This window comes from Panthera leo, chromosome C1 (assembly GCF_018350215.1).
Source record: "Panthera leo isolate Ple1 chromosome C1, P.leo_Ple1_pat1.1, whole genome shotgun sequence".
Taxonomy (NCBI): Eukaryota; Metazoa; Chordata; class Mammalia; order Carnivora; family Felidae; genus Panthera; species Panthera leo.
The window spans coordinates 154,925,102-154,936,695 of NC_056686.1; positions in this window are offsets into that span (position 1 = coordinate 154,925,102).

An 11,594-nucleotide genomic window follows, 5' to 3' on the forward strand; every position below is an offset into this window, starting at 1 on the left:
GTTTCAGGTATGTCTTAATGATTAATAGCAACACTTTATCCTTAAAGTTTTCTCTAAGGATAACAACTTTTTTTAAATAAAAAGATAACTATAATTATATCTGGAATAGCCAGGTCTGCAGATTAAGTATCTGCAAATATTTGTAACATTTTATATGCCAAGAATATTTTAAAGTCTTTGGCAAAGTTGATTCTGTCAGAGATTAACCATTGCCCAACCACCCACTTTTTAAATAAGCCCTTGAAAGACACTCCTAACTGTAGAGAACAATCTGAGGGTTTCTGGAGGGGAGGTGGGCAGGGGGATGGGTTAAATGGGTGATGGGCATTAAGGAGGACACTTGTGATGAGCACTGGGTAGTATATGTAAGTGATGAATCACTAAATTCTATTCCTTAAACTAATACTATGTTCTATGTTAAATAACTAGAATTTAAATAAAAATTTGAAAGTTTAAAAAAATATTAAAAATATATTTTTTGCTATTTGCAAAAAAAAATTAAAATTAAAAATAATAAATAAGTCCTTGAAGTCTGTATTTCATTTCCCTCAGTCCCCTGAAATTGCTCTAAAGCAGACAACCATCTAATTGCCAACTGACAGAATTTTACTTGGAGCTGGAAGCAACTTGTGGACATTTCTGTCCTCTATCTCAGTAGGTGAGGAAACTGCCATTCAGGAGTATGGGTAGTTCATCCTGTTTGCATCTCTAGCTCCTCTTTAAATCAAACTATTTTGTGGCTTTGATAAAACAGCATTATCCTGCTAATTTTCTTGACTCTTAGTGCCATGATTCTTTCTCATTTTCCAGGTCCTCTATTCTGAGTCCAAAACTTAGACAAAGATAGAGCTTTAGTTCTCCTTTCTTTATACATTTTCTTCCTTAGTTACCTGTTTACCCCCATTGTCTTAACTGTCATTTTCAGAGTAGTAGCAACCTCTAGCCATAGCTTCCCTCCAAATTATTCTTGAATTCTAGCCACTGACCCAATATTTCCATTGGCACTGACACTCCATGAAATCAACATCTCCTTCTCCTTTCTTCCCTTTATTTCATTACTCATGAAGATCTGTTAATTCTTCTCTAGAAATATAAACTTTTAAAAGGCATGTGTACTTTAAATAAACATGAATATTAAGGACTAAATATCAACTGCAATAAATGTTTCTGAAAAGAAGATATTTCAACCTCTTTATAAAATACTGGCTTTGGTCATGGTTTAATAAATGTACATTTTTACTTTTTGATATTTAATATATAGATTGAAGTCATTGGGAGTAAGTTCTCAAATTACCCACTTTCCTTTCCGTTTAATATTTTCCTCTTTACCTTGTGTCTGCTTTCTCCACAATATCTGTGTTCTGTGGTGTTCACTAACAATGAAACTAATAGAAGAGCAGAAGGTGACTGTGTCCTTAATGAGCTGGCTATTAGCTTTTTGAGAACATATTTTGATCTACCCTTATAACACCTGGATATAAATTTATAATTTATTTAGGACCTTGCATTTATGTGTGTTATGTCCCCTGTTTAAAGGTGAGAACATATGCTTATGAGTTTTACTCATTTGTTAGTGGTATTTAACACATAAAAGCATTTTGCAATATCCAAGCAGTATTACCAGTACGTCAAAAAGCTTTAAACGTTGTTTAATATTTTTTTGAGGTAGCTATCCCACCTACTTTCTTTTCCCATATTGCCTATTAAATATACCGGCCATCTGGATTCCTACTTGCTGTTCAAGAATTCATTTAAATAAAATCTCACAATTTAGTTGGTTAATAATCCTTTTAGTATCACGATGCTGAAGAAATAAATTCACTGGCTAACCTTTTAGAAAAGTAGGCTGTGTATAAAATTTATCCATTGGCCACTTAGGCCCTAGATGTTATCAGAAAACAATTTAAGTGTCTATGCAAGTATGTAGATATATACTTATTATGAGGGAAAGTAGTTACAGACATAAAATATAGTATGTCATGAGAAGCACAGTTAAAATAAGAAAAAATTAAGTATTATATAAATTACTGATGTAAATAAAGCATTCAGAGAACTTTAGGATATTCAGAATTATGCTGCCAAGACATCTAAATGAATGAAAGTCATAAATTGGATGCTTTAAAATAAAATGTATAAATCTTCTCACTTGCAAATTTGGATTAGGAAATATATAAATTATCACAGGTGTGTTAACATGGGCTTAGCTTTGATTATAAATCAAACCCAAACTGAATGCATTTGTAATTTGGGCCCTGCTACCAAAAAGCTGTATGACTTTTATGGGTCTGTTTTCTTCCTCACTCAGAAATGAGAGGATGGGTTGAATCAGAGTTGAGAGGAAAAAAAAAATCTGTTTCTCTTGCATGTGAATCCAGATGTTTCTGTGCAGAAACCATCAGTCTGTTATCTACTTACCTTAGCTGATATTTCTTTTTTTTTCAATATATGAAGTTTATTGTCAAATTGGTTTCCATACAACACCCAGTGCTCATCCCAAAAGGTGCCCTCTTCAATACCCATCACCCTCAACCCTCAACCCTCATCAACCCTCAGTTTGTTCTCAGTTTTTAAGAGTCTCTTATGCTTTGGCTCTCTCCCACTCTAACCACCTTTTTTTTTTTCCTTCCCCTCCCCCATGGGTTTCTGTTAAGTTTCTCAGGATCCACATAAGAGTGAAACCATATGGTATCTGTCTTTCTCTGTATGGCTTATTTCACTTAGCATCACACTCTCCAGTTCCATCCATGTTGCTACAAAGGCCATATTTCATTCTTTCTCATTGCCACGTAGTACTCCATTGTGTATATAAACCACTATTTCTTTATCCATTCATCAGTTGATGGACATTTAGGCTCTTTCCATAATTTGGCTATTGTTGAGAGTGCTGCTATAAACACTGGTGTACAAGTGCCCCTATGCATCAGCACTCCTGTATCCCTTGGGTAAATTCCCAGCAGTGCTATTGCTGGGTCATAGGGTAGGTCTATTTTTAATTTTTTGAGGAACCTCCACACTGTTTTCCAGAGTGGCTTCACCAATTTACATTCCCACTAACAGTGCAGGAGGGTTCCTGTTTCTCCACATCTTCTCAAGCATCCATAGTCTTCTGACTTGTTCATTTTGGCCACTCTGACTGGTGTGAGGTGATATCTGAGTGTGGTTTTGATTTGTATTTCCCTGATGACATATCGGACAAAGGGCTGGTATCCAAAATCTATAAAGAGCTCACCAAACTCCACACCCAAAAAAACAAATAACCCAGTGAAGAAATGGGCAGAAAACATGAATAGACACTTCTCTAAAGAAGACATCTGGATGGCCAACAGGCACATGAAAAGATGCTCAACATCGCTCCTTAGCTGATATTTCTACAGAGATTTGAGTTTGATTCTTTTAGGTAGATTATTTCAATGGTCTCTTTCTAACTATAATTCTATTTTATTTTTTTTTAATTTTTTTTAACATTTATTTATTTTTGAGACAGAGGGAGACAGAGCGTGAACAGGGGAGGGGCAGAGAGAGAGGGAGACACAGAATCTGAAACAGTCTCCAGGCTCTGAGCTGTCAGCACAGAGCCTGACGCGGGGCTCGAACTCACAGACCGTGAGATCATGACCTGAGCCGAAGTCGGACGCCTAACCGACTGAGCCACCCAGGCACCCCTATAATTCTATTTTAAATGTCATATTCACATCAATGTGATTAAATTAGATGCATCAAGAAACATACGTAGAAGAAACAAGATTATGGTTGCATGAAACTTGACACATTTGTTCTAGCTATATTACTAAAAATACGCACTAGGCCCACCTCACTCCTGCCCACCCCCCCCCACCCCCAACATTATGGTCATGATGATGGTTTTCCCTGTAAATTTCTAGAGTGATTGTTCTTAACCTGGGCTTTAGATGTTGTATATGGAAAACTCTAGCTAATGTAAAGGTCCCTTTATCCTTGAATAGAATAATCAGTGACTTCGCATAGCAAGAGAACGTTAGTAGAGAGGTGGAGGACTTTTGGCAGATAAGTGATTCATCCATTAACAGTATGTCATTGGTGCCATTCTCAGACATATGCTCTCTGGAATTTGGTCACTTGCAGACATTTCAAGGGGAAGCTGTCCGCAGAGTTGTCCTTTTGATATACAGTAGTTCCAGGATGTCCTGCATGTATTATCACATGACTTAATCAAAGTCTGTAAGTTTCAGTAGGTGAAAAGTAAATCCATACATTGTGACTTTGGTGTCACTTTGATAAATATGGTTAGCTGTGACAGTTATTCTATTCTTTGGGGACTAAATGTAGGTACCAAAATACAAGAATATAATTAATATCCTCATTATTAATCATTGCATGGCACCCATAATTTATTCTGACTCACCAATTTATTTAAGGTGCCTATCAAAATGTAAGCTTTGGACATATTTTGATGTATGTGCAACATTTTCAAGCTTCTGAATCACTCGTTGAACTGAAAATGGGCTTTCTCATACATCCTTTTCCTTCTGTAACTATAATTTTCTAAAATATATATTTTTTGCTTTCCATACTAGTAACATTTGTAAAATAGATCTTAGTCATCGTGAAGATAAAAGAAAATCTTTATGTATGTGGGGAAAATGGAACCTTCTTACACTTTTGGTGGGAAAGTAAATTGGTGCAGCCAGTCTGGAAAACAGTATGGAGTTTCCTCAAAAAGTTAAAATTAGAACTACCCTATGATCTAGCAATCATACTGCTAGGTATTTACCCAAAAAATACAGAAAGGGGTGCATGCACCTCAATGTTTAAAGCAACATTATCTACAATAGCCAAATTTTGGAAACAGCCCAAGCGTCCATCGGTTGATGAGCAGATAAAGATGTGGTGTATATACACAAGGGAATATTACTCAGCCATAAAAAGAACAAAATCTTGCCATTCTCAATGACATGGATGGAGCTAGAGAGTATGATGCTACGTGAAATAAGCCAGAGAAAGACAACTACCATATGATTTCATTCATGTGTGGAATTTAAGAAACAAAACAAATGTGCAATGGAAAGAAATAGAGAGAGAGAGAGAGGCAAACCAGGAATCAGACTTTTAACTATAGAGAGCAAACTGATGATCACCAGAAGGGTGATCCCCACATGGGTGGGGAAAATGGGTGAAATAAGTGATGGGGATTAAGGAGTACACTTGTTGTGATGAGCACTGGGTATTGTATGGAAGTGTTGAATCACTATAATGTACACTAGAATCTAATACTGCACTATACATTAACTGGGTTTAAATAAAAGCTTAAAACAACAACAACAAAAACCTCTACCTTAGTTTTCCTTTGTTTGTAAAGAGTGCCCCATTTTGCAAAGTGGTTTTACCTAATTGATCTATATTGCCTGATATCTACATTAGCCTAAGCAGTGAACTGATAGGGTTGCCTGAGTGACTCATTTGGTTGAGCATCCAACTCTTGGTTTCAGCTCAGATCATGACCACACAGTTTGTGAGATGGAGCCTTTGTTGGTTCTGGGCTGGTGGCATGGAGCCTACTTGGGATTCTTTGTCTCTCTCTGTCCTCTCTCTCTCTACTCTTCTCTCGCTCACTCAAAAATAAATAAGTGAAACTTAAAAAAAAAAAAGTAGTTAACTGAGATGCTCCCATTTATAAGTGAAGATACAGTGCTCAGAAAGAATAAGCCACTCAGAGGTCATCAAATCCTGAGTGGCGGAGCATCCTTTCCTAATGTCCATCCCAACATTCTTTCTGTCATGCAGCATTGGCTCCTCCAGCAAAGCATGTCATTGAGCCCCTCACATAAAACAGCCAGTACAGAGTGACTGGCTCTCAAACTTTAGTGTGCGTTGAAATCACTTAGAGGGCTTGTTAAAAATGCATCATTAGTCTCTAAAGATAGTGACTTGTTCTTAGTCTCTAAAGATAGTGACTTGAATAGGAACTGGAATTGGCATTTTAAATAAATACTTCTGAGTATTCTGTGACAAGTAGAGAGAAAATCACACTGTGTGGAATTCTGATTTAGAAAAGTGTATCCCAAGTCCTTAGTTTACAAAGTAGACTAGAACCTATAGAACCTATGGTATTTGAGCATATCAGAGACACTTAAATTGGGTAAGTTTGGTGCCTGTGGGGGTCTAGAATTTCATATGTAAAACACAAACTGATGTAGATAACAAAGAGCTCACGCTATCTATTGATTACACGATTTCATGCCCTCCAGTAGTGAAGGCAGCATTGTTGTATGCAGCATATTCTTGAGTGCCTAAAATTAAAAAGAACTTATTTGAGTCATAATTTCTTCTTGTTCCGTTTTACTCTCCACTCCCTTCCCATTCTACTGTGAATAAGCAGGTGGCATGAAGGAGGTTTATGGTAGGATTTAAAATGAAAACCAATTAGACAAGTAATTAAAAAATGGGAATTGACAACATGTCTTGATGTGCCTGATGTGTAAAATAGAAATTATTCCAGGGAAATTTAATTTTGTTACTTAAAAAATTATGAATCAAGGGGAAGCATAGAGTGTTGGCTTTCACTGACTGCCTTATCACCATTGCTTTATCAGCTGTGTCCTGAGCTAAAGCCAAGAAGGGAAATATAAAGTACATTTATCTAGAGAAAGAACTGCTACTACTGGAAAATGACCAAAAAATATCTCCATTCAATAGGAAATATTAATCTTTAATTCCTTTGCTTGTAGTAACTGAAGAAATGGGCTCCACAATGTCCTTTTTTTTCTAAATTAAGAAGAGCCCATAGTTAATAAGTGTTAAAAAAATAGAGGATGTTCAGAGTTTCACTTGCAACATGACAGATTGAGGTGCTCCACAGACCTGCTCACCAATGAAATGGACCTAAAAAATAATAAGAAGGAAAAAAATTTAAATGACTTAGAAACTCTGGAAATGATTTTAAGAGCATAAACACACCCACACATAAAATAGTAGATTCAAGAGAATCTACTTAAACTCACCATTTTCTATGATAAGCCTATGTAGATATTTACCTTGATAATTTACCACAAAATTATTGGGAAAACAGAGCCCTCATAATGGCTATGGTTTCCAGGAGATGAAAGCCAGTATAGCCATAGTCTTCTAGTAATAATCTGATAGTACAAAGGAATAATAAAAATTTCAACTATCAATATCATGTACTGCTTTGGCATACTGTTAAGTTATAATTTTGCCTCTCATGTATGTTTCTCTAGTCTCTTAATCCAACCTATGAACCAGCTATATCAGGGCCTAAACATTAAATACTGTTCTCATTTTTCAAAGATTAAATAGAACAATGTCTAAGGTCTACTAGGCCCTTTAATATTTATTAAACATTATTCTGTGAGTTCTATAAAATACCTCTTTATTTCTCATATGTCTAGCTGGGCACTATATAAATCAGACCTCTGAAGTATAGGTAAATTTTTATGAGAAATATTGAGGCTACACTTGAGAGTCAGGGGTATGGGTTCAAAGCATGATCATCTGTTTCTCACCCAGAGATTGGCCTCAAACCTAACTCATGTAGGGTCCTCACTTTATTATTTATTTTTGTTGTGCCTGGGGCATGCTTATTAGCTAATTGAGTTTTGCTATGTGTTATTCTCATATATTCTCAGTAATAAAATCATAATCTGATCCACAAATTATGTAAGTATATGCAAATATTTATTTGTATATAGCTGATGTTCTGTCCCCTATTATCTAAATCTCTGAAAGAGCTTTCTAAGGGCAACTTCTCTTAAAAGGAAGAAATACGGTTCTGACAGATTTTCAAAGTTTTTGTTTTAAAATTTGACTCAAATTGGTCCCAAAATTTTAAGTAATAAGTACCTATATTCCAAAAATTTCAAGTTAACAAGAAATATAATTTTATTCTTTTCTATAACTCAATTCCTATCTCAAATATTTTTCTCAGTTGGGGATCAAAAACATGCTTTAAATCAATTTGAAGTATCTTCTTACCCACAGTTTATTATTTATATAATGTTAGGTGTTCCTGGTGGCTGAGGGAGCTGTTTTCCTTTCCCAGTGAGGTAAATTAACCTAATGTCCTATGTATAGGGGTGGGAAATGAGGATAAAACAGGGATATTTTTCAAGATAGCATATTTTCCACAAAAATACACATAGAAGGGGACCTGGGTGACTCAGATGGCTGAACGACCAACTCTTGATTTTTGGCTCAGGTCATGATCCCAGGGTCTTGGGATGCAGATCCCAGGGTCTGCATCAGGCTCTGCACTGAGCATGGAGTCTGCTTGGGATTCTCTCTCTGTCTCCCTCCCTCCTTCCCTCTCCCTCCCTCTCTCTCTCTCTGCGCCCCCCCCCCCCCGGCTCATGTGCTCTCTCTCTGTCTCTAAAATAAAATTAAAGAGAAGAATACATATAGAAATGATCATCCATTTTTTACTTGAAAGAAGTAGATTTCATCAAGCCAGTGTTCCTGCTATAAAAGTAAAAAAAGTCTAGGTATATCACAAAAATACTTTTTAAAAATATGAGTGTTGTGGGAAAAATGATTTGCAATATATGTAAGTCAAGTTACTGTGTTATACACTTATCCAATACTGTTTGTCAATTATATCTCAATGAAAGTGAAAGAAAGAAAAAAAGAACTACAGATTAATAAGAAAAAGCCAATTAAAACAATGAGGAAAGACCCCAAACAGAAAGACTAAAATGAAAAGCATAGACAAGTTATTTACTATTGTCTGTATTTTTCACTTTAGCCTTTCTTTTGTGCTTGACCTGGGAGCAGAGTCCAGAGTCCCTCCTCAGGGACCTCCATGGTGCCTTTTCCTCCTCCTCCCCTTGCTTCAGATAGGGGATTTAGTTTATACTCTCCACATGATAATCGTTTTTTTTAGTGTGTGTGTTTCTTCCAAATCTTTTGCCTAGGATTTGAGTGCTTTTAATTGTTCTAGAATTTAAAAATTCAAAATTAACCCTTTATTTCTTTGCTTTGTCTTCTTTTTACTAGACAAAAGAAATGGCCTGGTTTTCTGAATGGAATGAAAGCCATAGCATATGAAAATTATATATGTGTTTTTAAAGTATGTGTCCTAATATATAAATATTAAAGAGTTTATCCATTTTGTCTACATAAATTGACCATTCACAGGGGTGCCTGGCTGGCTCAGGCAGTAGAGCATGCAACTCTCAATCTCAGGGTTGTGAGTTCAAGCCTCACATTGTGCATGGAGCTTACTTAAAAATCAATACATAAAATATAAACTAAATAAATAAGTAAAACATGACTTAAAAATGCATTCACAGAGAAGCTTTTATTTTTGAATTTCAAATGAATTGCCTCTGTGATCCTGCATCAAATGATTCTCCAATGTATATTTTCACATTCGTAAAATGTACACACAATAAATAGATGTCCACTCTGAATAAAATCGTTAATTCATTTTTAAAGTGGACGTAACATCTTCCTAGCACCTGTGTGTTAAACTGAAAGCAGAGATAGATGTGAAGGTCAGCACAGAATAGGAGAGTGAACTCCTGTATCCAAACTGTGCACGCAGGAGAGACCTCTCTTAGTGATATCGCCAGTGATTTGACCATTGGAGAAGATGACAATGGAGCATCCACCCAAAATCATTTTGACAGAGATTTCAGTGCTGGGATGCGGAGTGCCTTTACTAAGACACTCTGACAGATTAGGACCACATACCATAAAGTAGCAAAATGTAGTGGTAGAAATTACTAGATGTTTATTTACATTTAAATACTAGATGTTTATTTACTCAGTTATCTCTTTGATTTAAAGAACTCAGAGGTGGTAAGCAAGATGGCTTTTATAAATTATCCAGGCAGAGTAATGTCATGTACCATGAACTAAAGACTACTAGATATTCACCAAAATTTGCTTTATTTTTCTCATAGGCAAATAAACTACATTCCTGAGCCTCTCTTGTTGTCAAGGGACTAGGTGCAAGCCAGTAAAATGCTATCAAAAGTAATGATGGTCTTTTCTCTCTATGTTTCCCCAAACTTTCCTCTCCAGTGTTCTCCTACATGCTACTTTCTTCCTCTAACCAATTATGAAGATGACTTTCCCAGGCAACATTGGGAGCTGTGTATTAAAAAGCCTCAGAGCTGTAGGCAGCCTGGGTACCAGAATAATTTTGTTAATGAGAGACCTTTCTCTGACAGGGTGCATCCACCCAGATCTGCTGCATGAGCCGTAAGTGTACTTCTGTTGTATTTGTGCCTTGACATTTTCAATCTTTGAAAACCAGCTATTAGCATTACACGAAGTGGAAAGAGAGATGGTACAATGATTAGAAATTCTGACTCTCTGGCCAGGTTTAGCGCTGACTGCCTCTGTGTGGCACGGGCAGTTTCCTTTACCTCTTAGGACTGGGATTTCCTCATCCTGCAATGAAGGTTACAGATTAGTTGATCTAGGCCACTCCTTCTTATTCTAACCTTATAGAGTGAGTTCCTGCATTGTGTCCATAATGTAATCTTTGTATTTTAATGCAAGAACACTACAGTATTTACCATTGGTATGTAGTGACGTGCCCATTTTTCATCTGTAAACTTGAAAATAAATTCCCAATAACTTTCTAGGGGCATCTGTTTACTGCTATTGCTTAAAAAGAAAGAGAAAAAGAAAAAGAAAAACAAACTGAACTGTCTGGGATGCAAGTTCACTCATTTGAGCTGGCTTTTTCTCCACTAACTGATCAATGTCTATGTCATTAGTGTATCTATCTATAAATCTCTCAAATCAACAGGAAAGTAGTACTTATGTATCCAAAAGATAACATCAGGAAACCTGTGCTATGTTACACTATTGCTTCTACCCTGCACTGTTTATAACATTAAATACAAATGTGCTTTTGAACAAAATCTTTCTATGCCTCTGTGAAAAGGGTCCTTTCTTCTTTCTTTTAAAAGTTTGAGTGAAACTGATTTGACCACTTTTGAATTATTTGAGGTTCCCCCAAATTAAATTTTCATCTAAGGGAAAAAGAAGGATTGTTCAGATTTTCTGAAGTTTATGTCACAAAAAAAAAAAAACCCAGAGAGATATAATATCACTCTTTAAAGAGTGGGTTTTCTGTGGGTAGTGTGAATAACTGCAATGAGTGCAAAAGTGGATGGATGGTTGTAAAATAGAGCTGTATTGTGTATTGGCTCAAGTTTAGGCTCATCACTTTGACAATTTTCAGAAGAGTTTGTTAACCTTTGACACGTACGAACTTAACACAGTTTCATATGCTGTAATGCCTTCTACCTGGAAACATGCATCTGATAGATAATTTTAAGTGATCAGCATTATTTATAAAACAGTAACTATTTTTACTGAAATATAGTTGACATACAATGTTGTATTAGTTTCGGGTGTACAACATAATGATTCTATAAATCTATACAGTATTCTATGCTCACCACAAGTGTAGCTCCCACCTTTCACCATACAGCACTATTATAATATCATTGGCTATATTCCTTATGCTGCACCTTTTATGTCCATGACTTAATCATTCTGTATCTAGAAGCTGTATCTCCTACCTCCCCTCACCAATTTTGTCCATACCAACTATTATCCTTTTCTCTGGCAACTGTAAGTTT